Raw genomic sequence first — 12,380 nt, 5'->3', positions numbered from 1 at the left:
GGGCACATAAGACGGAGACCACCAGACCACACTGTGAAGCAGGCGATGTCTATAGAGCTTCAAAGACAGTCATCCAGAGGTAGACCAAAGAACTCCTGGATGACCCAATGCTCCAAAATCCTACAAAGAAACGGCCTAGATGAAAGCGACACTCGGAACCGAAGAAGCTATAACCTGAGAACGAGAAGAGCCGACCCCAACAGCCTACCTAGGCAATGAGTTGGGATAGTGCTAGGAAGAAGAAGTAAGTTTTATCGGTGTAAGATTGTGCCACAAATGTTCTTTATCTAAATTATTTTATGGTTCCATGGCAACTCAGGACAGTGGCAATTCAACCCACTTTTGAAAAGTGATGTAAAGTCGTTAAGAGTGATATAAACCTAACCTAGTTTATTTTTTTATAATTTTTCACGACTTTATATCACTTTTCAAGAGTGTGAAGAGTATTGAATTGTCACTGTCTTGAGTTGCCCGGTTACACATTTTATGTGAAATTAGCAGACCCCGCAATGCTTCGCTATTGCTAATGTCTTTCTCTTCTAGAGATATTGCGTTAAATATGCCTTGGGCGTCTCCGACTCCTACTATAATTCAAACCGCTCTCTAAACACTCCTGGCACTAATAAGAACAAACCATGAAATTTGCAGTGATATCGGTCGACTACTTTTCGAGTTTTGTGAGCACAAACATACGCAGGTTGAATTTTTATATTTTAAAATAACACATATTGACGTGTATGCTATTAGAACAAGACATATAAGTACAAACACAATATTTACTGTTGTTTTCAATTTGGTAGATATTGAGTATTCACTCCTGTAGTGAATATATTATACATATATGAAGTTTATTTTATATTATATGATAGAACCAATGCAGTCAAATAAAGGGGTTTGCTCACATGCCGCTTTGATTGAATTGAATTAAGTAATGAAAACGATAAAGCTAACAAAATAGGTTGCATTATTTATTGGAATCATTAATGCCTGTATCATTAAAACAAATTTAAGTAATACACTAATTTCCAAAAACCTCTCCACGGTTAAGATGTCTGTCCGTGATAGGATCAACAACCGGATAAAGAAAATCAGAAATATATTTTTGATGGCAAACCACCAAAACTTTACCGGCCGCATTGATTTGAACCCTCAACTTCGTGACAACAATGATAATTAAAGGGAATATCTAGGCCGAGGCCAAAAGCCCTTTCCTGGAAGTATTGTTTTATATTTTTCTCGTAGGATAATTGTTTTAGGAATATGCGAACCATAAAATTATTGTTTGAACCTTTTTAGTCTGTTAAAATAGGTACGATATAATAATAATTACGAAGGTAAAATTATCCGGAGAATTATGAACCAAATAATAATACTCAACTATTCGACGTCATTTGAATTTTGACGATTTAAGAAAACATTCATAATAAAATAATATTGAAATTCGCAGAAAATAATATTTATGAAGAATAAATATTTTTCGAATGGAAAATTGGGAGATATTCGCTTCAAACAAAGGATCCAGGATAAAATTCCCAAAGGCGGCCGAGTGGCGTCTCGCGACTTTCACGTATGAAATATATATATATTTTTTTTTCAAGTGTGTGCGACAAAATTAAAGTGATTGACACAGGACGGAAAACGCAATAAAGGTTAAGGTTTATTACCGATGCCTGAATGGGAACATAACATGTCTCGGGAAAGGACAGCATCGAAAAAGGAAGATCTTCTCCGATACTGATACCTAACGGAAGAAAGAAGGAAAGTATCGAGGGAATGGGAAATGAATCGATTTAATACTCTGTCTTTGATTTGGGTCGCATATGTTTATTTTAGTATCCTCTTTTCGGAGTTCTTACAAAGATTTTTATCTTCGGCAAAGGAGTTTTGTAAAGCGTATTAACACTTTTGGTGGATTAAATTTATAGATGATTATTGATTATTATGTATCAGTGGGCGGCATATACAAATAGTTTTATGCGTTTTGAGGGCCTGATGATCAGAGCGGATCAGCGGTGACTTGGATTCTGCGGAAGCGGCCGTCGATATGTGGCACGGGCGGGAGGCGAGAGGAGTAGGTGAGAATGAGGTAGGAATGTAGGATTACGGGGAATGCAACAATCATCCTCCCAAGTACAACGGTTTGTGTGTAAATGTGAATGCTGTATTGTGTAAATGGCTTAACCATTACCTGTAATGTGTATTTTAAGGAAAACGACATAAGAAAAATGTTACGTATAATCACACATAATCGCAACGTATTTATCAGATTGAATTATTACAGTAATGTAGTCTACAAAATGTAGTTAGACACTGAGTTCTAAGTTTATTTAAGTTTTAGGTGAAATAAAAGATTAAAATAATTATTGGATATTCATTCTTCTTTGAGTCTCGGCACAAAAAAGCTAATCAATGATGTTAAATCAAAACCACAGCGTTGCTAGATGAATAATTACAATTTGAAAAAAATAATAGACTGAAACGTTTCATAAAATAAAAAAAGTCTATTTGTTTTTGCCGGGGTATTGGGCAGACAGGGGGGCAATTGCCTCACCCCCAGAATTGTTATAATAATTACCAAGAAGAATGATTCAAGATGAAAAATGATATTTTCTTAATGTTTTTTAAATAATTTTTTTATGTGAATACCAAACTGCTCCCAACCGTCTGGAGCCATTGACACTATGGAATCTCCAATTGGGATGTTGTGAGGCTGGAGGTAGGGAGGGGGGGAAGGAGATGGGGAAGAGGAAGATGGGGGAGTACCTGGCTATTCAGATCTGGTCACGAAACACGGCTGAAACCATTTAAGCAACGCTGAACGGTGGTCTTACACCAGGGCAATACTGATAGTATCTTTCACTCTAGAACGTGCCGCAAGTACACTATATATTATTTTTTAATTAAATGAATTGTGAAATAACGAAAATAAAATAAATACCACGGAGGTCGTCAACCTTATAACTGCCAATGAAACAATCGATTCAAATAAATAAACCTTATTACTGCAAATGAAACAATCAACACAAACAAATAAACCTAATTACTGCCAATGAAACAATCAATTCTTCATTTGCAAACTATATTAGCACCGCTAGGCATTTTGTTCATACTATGTGAATACTATCTTTACCAATCAAACTGAGCCACCGGTAGAAACAATATCTAGAATAAATGTTATAAAATGAATTGCAATGATAATCAAATCCTATTTGCAATTAGATATATCTATACTTATATAAAGAAGAGCGCCTGTGGCGGGAGGGCGTACGGCGTGGATTATATTTATTCATATCTAGTATTATCGAAACACTCTACGAAAAGCCCGGGTAACGCTGGGATAACTTCAGCTAGTAAGCTAAAAAAATACATTACTAGTGGTACAAGCGGGATAAAGGGGAATCTACATCACACGCAGAACCTAATTTTTTTTCAAAATTTTGAGCAACGAAAAATTCTCCAAAAATACAGGGCAACGCCGGGGAATTGAGCTAGTAATATATAAATAAATCAAATAACTAGTGGAAAAATACATATTTCGTTATTTACTATGAAAATTCTAAAGTAAAAAAGTTTAGAAAAGTGTAGAAGTGTGTTTCATTTAAAATATAATTTTCAATATTATTTTTGGCTTCGAGATATTTACTAAATTTCCCTGTATTTTTTCATCAAAATGACCTTAAAATTTCCAACTTTGGTCTCGATTTACTCGATAACGAAAGCTTAAAAAAAGGTTTTAGAATTGGAATCCAAATACTAGTTTCCGGAATCCATATTTATATAAGTAGCATTATATAATTAATCGGGTGCTCGTTGAAACCGTAGGTTTATGCAACAATTCTAAAGGCACGTGCCGAGCGAGTTTTGTTCAATTATCGGGTTTCAGTAAACAATAGAATGGCGACATTGTTTACTTCAGGAAAAAAATAAAATGAGAGATTCTATGTGAAACCGATAAATTTCCAATACATTGTCCAGCAGCCGCGTGCAATAAAGCAGGAATGGAAAACTATAGGCAGACATTTCTATGCGAAAAATGAATATATATTTTTGGTCTATTGGCGTTCAAAATCAAGATCTCATACTACAAGACGTATACTCAAAGATTACATCTTTTAATAATTGGAGCAGTGAGAATTCGTCAAGTTGTTCAACATTCACACACGGGATTATTTGTCTTTCTTCAAAATATACCTCAATAATTGAAATGAGGTTGTCGACCGGCCGCAAATACCAACATTTTTGACGGCTTATATCTACGGTATAATTATGTATTTAAAAAAATTCAAAATGCTCTTCATCAGCATGCAATTAACACGATATATTTCTAAAAAAAATATAAAATTTCGTTGTAGGAGTCGACCTCCTTCTGTCTCCAAATAATTGCCTGTTAATGTTTGGCCAGCCCTGCAATAAACCAGCAATAGCCAGAAAAACAACGACAATAACCGCGTTTATCAGCGGGTTTTTCAACGTCGATCAACTGTTAACAAAATATCATGAGGAAACTTTTGTTCTTATGGAATATTATGAACTGTTACTATACAAAGAAATGTAGGTAAATTAGCGGCCTAGGTGGAAAGCGACAAAAGCTTCCGAAAAGCGACACAGGGCTCAGAGGCACAGAAAAAAACTAATCTAAAGGGGGTTTTACACAATTTAATAAATAAAACAAAAGCCTTTGTGGTGATATTATTTCACGAAAATACTGCTATTAAAATTGTTAAGTTTCAATTTTTTTTTCTTTATTTAGTGACATGGTTATTACATTTATTAGGTATGTTTAGACCACCAAGCTAGGCGCATGCCCGTGTTGTGGTGGTTGATAAGTAGGTATCCATACATATTCTATTCCAGAGTGGAAGGTTAGTATCGCCAAACTTCAGAATTGAGACGTTAATTAAAACAGATCTAAAAAGTTACTTAATTTTCTCTTTTTTTCATTCGATTTCTCTTCGAATTGTTATTCCTAGCATAATAATTATAACATTCTCTGAATAAGACTAAATTCTTGTAGGTACTTTATCGAAGCTTTATTTGTTATTCTTTGGACCTAACATTATCTACCTTACAACCTTTTTTGAGTTCCATATTTGTCATTGCTCTACATACGTATGTCCTCTCCTTTAGCGGAAGTCCCCGGCTTTGCCCGGGCATTACACAGAGTTTTTTGGAAATTTTAAAAGTTAAGTGTGTAAATTTTAAAATTTAAGTGTGTCATCTTCTTATTGCTTTGAAGGTCAAGTATGCAAAATGAAATTAATCTTGAAATAAAACACTATTACTACTGGCCAGACACTATTATATAGATAGAAATATAGATAGATAAGTGGAAAATTAGTTATCTGACTCTTATTTCCAAAAAGAGTGATAAAAGTAATGTTTGTAATTACAGACCTCTATGCATTCAATCCACCATACCGAAACTTTTTGAAAGCCTGATACTTAAAAAACTTTTTACACAAATAAAACCTGTAATATCACCTTACCAGTTTGGATTTATGCTAGGTAGAAGTACTCTTTCCAACTTAATTATTTATGAAAATTTTACATCCAAAGCTTTTAAAGAAAAAAAAACAAGTAGACTCTGTCTATACTGATTTTAGTAAAGCCTTTCATACAGAATACCCATAAAATTCTCATTGGGAAATTAGGAAAGCTTGGTATACGTGGCAATATATTAGCCTGCTTTGAAAGCTATCTTACTGGAAGACAACAAATTGTTAGAATAAAAAAACTTTCCGATATCCGAAGTGGTTTCATACCATCGCGAGCTTTAGGGTGAAACATGCTCTCCATAAAAAATGAAGGCTATCTGTGTGACTATGATTTGTACAGTAGGCACGTCGTGGTTAGGCGCAATATTCGCATGAACCTAATATGTTTTGGGACTACGTCAAATCGCTACGTAAATATGGTGGTATTCAAGACATTATGATGCATCGTGATCGGGAAGTTCGAGGAGTGGATGAGGTTAACGGTTTACTTGTCTATAGTAAAGATTCTCCAATACTGTATCAATATTGCTGCAAGTTGAACAGTATAAAGGTAGCCCACAATATTGATATTCATTAGTCAAATTGATCAATCAGATATATAACCTTTCATTAGAAAAATGAAAAATACACATTCACTTGGTCACGATTTCCTCACGGAATTCTTCTTTAAAGGTTGTGTCGAGTTTTTAAAACTGACACGAAGCTTTTATTTAACGTTTTTTTTGGAAACTGGTGTATTTCCTGATTCCTGGAGAAATACTCCGATTTATAAAAACTGTAAAAAGACTTTTGTGGAAAATTTTAGACCGGTAGCAATACTATCTGCACCGGCTAAATTGTTCAAATAATTTCTTCACAAATACATACTACCAACAAGTGGAGCCGTTCTTAATTTATGAGCAGCATGGATTTAGAAAAGGAAATACAGAAACCAACTTATTGATGTTTACGGATTACGTATCAAAATCGTTAGATAAAATCCAACGAGTAGATTGTTCTTACAATGACTTTTCAAAGGCCTTCAATACTGTTAATTACGACGTCTTACTCAATAAACTAGCTATAATAGGATTATCAATAAGACTACTAACCTTTTTTGCTAGCTATCTCGCAGACAGGAAACAGTTTGTGTATCATGGACTATTTCAATCTATACAGGTTTTTGTACGATCAGGAGTACCCAAAGCTCTAATTTAAGCCCACTCCTCTTTTACATATTTACCAACGAAATTTCAGAAATAATTCTGCTTTCTAGGTTTCATATTTTGCTGATGACCAAAACTTTCCTTATAAATACTAACTTACGAAGACGGCAATCAATTCCAGTCAGATATTGAAAGAATTGTTGACTGGAATAAAAGGAATAGGATTAAGTTCAATGTTTCTTAATGTTTAATTTTGTCGTTCACTAGGGCGAGTCATACCTGGTATTACCGGTATACAATGGACGCCCGAAGTATAAAACGTATATCCACCATGAAGGATCTTGGAAAAATGTTTGATAGTAGGCTGATATTTTATGTTCATATTGAAATGGTTTGTTGCACTTCATTGAGAATGCTGGGCTTTGTTCTACGCATTGCAAGGAATTTTAGAGGTACCCGGGTTCTCGTAGTTTTAACCAATTCCTTAGGAGTAGACTCGAAAGTGGGTCGGTAATTTGGAGTCCACATCAAGTATTCTCTTATGTTAGAGAGAGTTCAGAAGATATTCCTGAAATTTTTCTACATGAGGGAGTATGGCTACTACCCGTGGCACTATTCTACCGACATTCTTTTGTAACAACCATCTACGGGTCAGAATTGCTGTCTCACATTGCTACACATTTCTTCAGAATGATTCGAGGATGGTTTGAAAACTCAGTTATCATGGAGAGCATTCATTTCTATGTTCCCGATGGTTATCTCCGTCACCGACAGCATAGACTGTTCTACCTCCAAGACTGCATGACTAACTTGTCAATGGTCATGCCGGTGATACAGCTGTTGAACAGAATCAATTCGTATAGCGACATTTTTAGCATCAATGAAGCTGCCTTTAAAAGGCAAGCTCTGTTATTACTAGTAAAGTTGGTATACCCATTGTCTACACATATGAAAGATTTTTTTAACAAATAATTATTTAAAAACACGTTAAAATGAAAAATATTGTAATGATTTAAAAATTAATAAATTGAATTGAATAGATCGACCATTTGTCTGTAAAATAATAAACAAATAAAACTTTTCTCAAATAGAGGGAGTATTATGTTTTAATTTAATATAAAGCAATAACTTTGTAAACACCCCTTTTTAATTAAAAGTGGTATTTATAAGTTATTGTTTTATTTTAAATTATATCGTCACATCACAAAGTATCTGCTTCATATGAACAAAAAAGGTATATGAGCTTTTGTGTTAGATTTCGTAGAACTTTAACTTATCGTTTGGATAATACATATTACAAAAACAGTTGGTTACATTATATTAAAATTCTTCAAATGATTTGGAATAAACTCATTCCATGGAAGGAAAATAATATCATAAAAACTTCATAGATTAAAAAAGCGACAGTATAAACAAGAAATTAATTTGAAAATGATTTTAATAATAATATTTTTTACACATCTTTTATAAAACGCTGCAATTTGCATTTATGAGTGAAAATTATGTTTTTTTTTTCAGTTCAAATATAACTTGGATATTATAACCTAACATGACTGGGCATGGGCTGGGAAGTACCTATACTTATTTGGAAAAAAGGCGAAAACAGATTTTATGCGCATATTTTTTCAGCACCTGTGGTAGATCCGAAATTTTTACTTTCTTAGCTGATATCTTGAATTAGTGAATAAACTGAAACAGGACGAGATAATAAAGGTGACAGCTAGCGCAGATATCACCCTCTTCACTGACTCAATAAAACTAGACCCTTATAAAACACCAACAAAATAAAGATTTACGTTCAAATGCTTTCGGGGAAATGGCTTCAAGATGTAATTGGTAAAATGATTTATATTGTTATAGGTTTCGCGGAAAGAATTTATATCAACACGAAATCAAGGAACCTCCTTCACTATTATAAGTTTAACAAATTATTATAAGCAATAATAAGTCGCCTGAAATATCTATACAAATTGAAAATATCTCCCAAGTAAAAATAAATGCCGCCGACGGGAATTGAACCCGCACCTTCTGATGTACGGTTAGGTGCTCTGGACCACTAAGCTACGTCGGCTTATTTCCAACACGCCAAATAATTCAATATGTACTAGTACTTCAATCAACATTACTGCTTATTATATTTTTTCACCTGTAAACATTATTTTTTATTTTTTTTTTTTATTTATTGAATTTTTTTTTTTATACATACATGGTTACATAAAATATTGAAAAATGTATAAAAAATATTGAAATAAATGTACATAATTAAAAAAAAAAAAATCCCACGAAGGCGAAGCCTGAGTGTGGGTATTATAAGTATTTTTATCTTATTTCTATGGTTTAAGTGAAGATACAATATTAAATATAAATTTAAGTTATTTTAAAAGAGTTACTGTAGAGATACAATACAAGAAACTAAATCATGTAACATGTAAAAGTTTTAAAATAACACAAAAAATAAGGTAAATACTAGTTTTTGAAGACATCTTAAAAAGTGAATTAGCAGACAAAGCATTACAAACAATAAAATATATCCGCTGTTTTGTATGTATGTGAAATAATAAAAAATAATGTATACATTGATATAAATGTTACAGATAGCTTTGCTAAAACTTATAAGAAAAAAATATCTAGTTCAGTGTTTTTTAGCCAAGATTTGATGTACTTTTTAAAAGATTGAAGGTTTACACACGTGTCCCTTTTAAAGGTTGTACATAAAGAATTATACATTTTTGGAGCAATAAAACTAATATGCCTTTGGGCCAACCTGGTTTTGCAGTGAGGCACAGCATATTCACAAGCGCCATGTCGTTGGCTGGCACGATTTGAATTTTTAATAAAGTTGTTTGGTCGCGTATAAATAAATTTAAGACATTGGGCACTATAAGTCTGCTTAAGGTCCAAAATTTCAGTTTCTTGGAACAATTGTTTAGAGGGATAGGATTTAGTCTTTTGGTACATTATCTTAATAATTGATTTTTGTGCAATTTCTAGTGGTTTTACATGATTGTTGAAAGTTCCGCCCCAGCCAATTATTCCATAGGAAAGAGATGAATGAACTAGTGAGTCATAAACTAGTTTCATGGTTTTTATATTTACTACATTACTCATTCTTTTAAAAATATATTTTAGGTATCTCAATTTGTTAACAGTTTTTTCAATATGGCTGGTCCATTTAAGTTGACAATCTATAGTTACACCTAAATACTTAATAAGTTTTCCAGATTTCATCTCCTCACAGTTACAGAATGTGTTTGGGTTACAATTTACGTTATGAAACTTCAAATTAAGATTGGTTTTAGGAGCCGACTTCTGTGTGTTATTGTTATTTCACCTTGTTATTATTATTTCACCTTATTTCAGGCGAATAATTATTGCTTATAATAATTTGTTATTCTTTGTGCAATGCATAAAAAACCTTGTCTTATAAACATTATTTTGTCATTAAAAAAATAATTATAAGTTCATGTGTTGATAGATTCGTAAAAATCTCTCAAAGATAAATAAAATACATCAGCCTTAGGCGATTTAAAAAAGAATACGTATTGTTACTTTCAAAAGAAGCAACACGTCGCGTATGTAAAATGGGATAAACATTGAGTTAAGAACTTGGCAAAAAGTACAACGAAAATGCGGAGCGATGTAACAATAAATAGGGGAGGTTTAAAAAAGCATATATTACTGACATCTGCGTACTAAAAAAAGGACATATAAGGATTTATAACCAATTTTGAATTAACGTACCTTTCCTAGCTTAGCCAATGCTGTTTAGTGGAACTTCGGCCTGGGTTAAATCTAAAAAAAAAATACAATGTTAGTTTTAATGTTTGAAAAATGAAATTCGTATTTGATATAAATTGCTATCTCAGTCCATACTATAATATGCGGATTTTATATTAAGAACCTTGGTCTGCTCACAGGGAAAAAAGAGGTGCCCAACGCCGACATTAAATAATAGAGAGGAAATGGCAGCCAACCGAAAAGTGCTTACTTAAATACTTGGCGCACGTTGTAAAAGCATACTTCAAGCAGGATGAAATATTTTTACGAGAGAATCTACAATACAGATGAAAATATTGACTTTATAATGCAACTCCAGAATTCATCAACACATGCACAGCAAAAGACATTCATATGATACTCGTACTGCTCAAGATTGAATACTTAATGAAAAATCCCATATGTGCGTTATGATTATCAGCACCATGGGACCTTCCGTCATATTTCTTAGGTTCATACAAAACATACTAGTAGCGAAAGAGTGGTTCTTGCGTGCGAGATTGAGAGATGATTTGTCAACACCAAATTTGTACAGTATAGTATATTTTTTTATGAAAAAAAGAACAGTTTCTGAGGTAAATTGTGGTTTTCGAATCTAAAACAATTTGTCTGTAACCTACGATTTTATAATACAAGGCGTCCGGGGATAAAGTGCGTTAATTCTACATGATTTTAGAAGTAAAAAAGATAATAACTTCTTTCGAAATTCCAATGTTTTAAAGTAGTTTTTAGGTTAAAAAATGAATCGTTTGTATGGGAAAATAAATATACTTCTATGGAAAAATATTTGTGTGTGAGAAAATAAATCTAGGAATTTCTAAAAAAGCTATTTATCTTTTTTACTTCTAAAATCCATCATGTAGAATCATCTCCCGAAATTAGCACACTTTACCTACGGACACCCTGTATATTCTTTAGCCACAAATGTTTTAATGAATAGCCAAATTGTATGTTGTTGCTAGGTCGCTAATCTCTGGTGCAGCGATGAGATGAAATTCCTTCAGATCGAGGGAGAAAAATATTAAATACGTAATATGGAAAAGACCAACACAGGATTTTTTCATATATTTAAGGGATTTTTTTGGATAGAACACAAACTACCACTGGTACAGAGTACACAGACACACAAAAAGATATCTCTGATATTCTTATGAATTCAAATAATTTCTAACATTATCCTGATTTCTCGGTTTTCCTTATGTGACCTCCCAGTATGGAGGCATTACCAAAACTGGTCATTTTTTGTTATTCACTCCGAATTAGCGTATTAAATTAATTTATTCAGATTAACCATTTATCTGCGAAATGTCAGATAAATAATTTATACACCAATGTCAACCCACGCATCACAACACGATTTCGTAATTCTAGCCATTAAGTGCACGGGACTGACTGGCTGGCTAGAGTGGCTAGTGGTTTGTGGAGAGCGTTGGCAGCGTGCTCCGAGGATAGAGAAGTGCACTCTTCACTTACTTCAAGATGCATCCGATCCATATTTTAGCACTAACGCCTTTTTTAAAATACGCTTACACGGACAAGTACAGTACACCCGCGGTTGTAGTGGTCCTATCGCTGAGAGCTCCGTTAGATGCGTTATTTATGAAAATAAGTTACAACAGATCTATCAGTAGTACCTATACCGTTAACGACAACTATGATAGTGATGATGGCTCGTGGAGACTTACCTGACTATCGGCACTCGGCCGTTTAGCCGGCATTATATTATGTAGCAGGGCGGACTACTGTGCCGTGGGGAATTCATTGCTACATGCCAGCTTACTTAATGAATGCGGTGAATGGTGAATATAATCAAGCCAAATGCACGTGCAGTTGGCTTTTTTAAATGTGAAACCGCATAAGAGTCCCAACTACGCCCAACCGTCTGGAGCCATTGAGACTATGGAATCACAATTGGGTTCTGTTGTGAGGCTGAAGGTAGTAGGAAGGGGAAGGAGATGAGGAA

General features: G+C 33.7%; 1 protein-coding gene across 3 annotated transcripts in view; it reads right to left on the bottom strand.

Annotated features, from left to right (window-relative positions):
- The window catches only part of krz (beta-arrestin protein kurtz), a 199,469-nt gene that overhangs the window by 53,727 nt on the left and 133,362 nt on the right, over positions 1 to 12,380 (bottom strand). For all 3 annotated transcript variants that reach the window (XM_089650589.1, XM_089650591.1, XM_089650590.1), the window contains exon 3: positions 10,382 to 10,432. The gene's annotated coding sequence lies outside the window, so the exon portion shown is untranslated. The remainder of the gene's footprint in view (positions 1 to 10,381; positions 10,433 to 12,380) is intronic.

The sequence above is a fragment of the Hesperophylax consimilis genome, chromosome 3, assembly GCF_061612785.1.
Source record: "Hesperophylax consimilis isolate HC1 chromosome 3, BYU_Hcon_1.0, whole genome shotgun sequence".
Classification (NCBI taxonomy): Eukaryota; Metazoa; Arthropoda; class Insecta; order Trichoptera; family Limnephilidae; genus Hesperophylax; species Hesperophylax consimilis.
The sequence above is the reverse complement of the archived record's forward strand: the minus strand, read 5'-3'. Positions and strand labels throughout refer to the sequence as shown.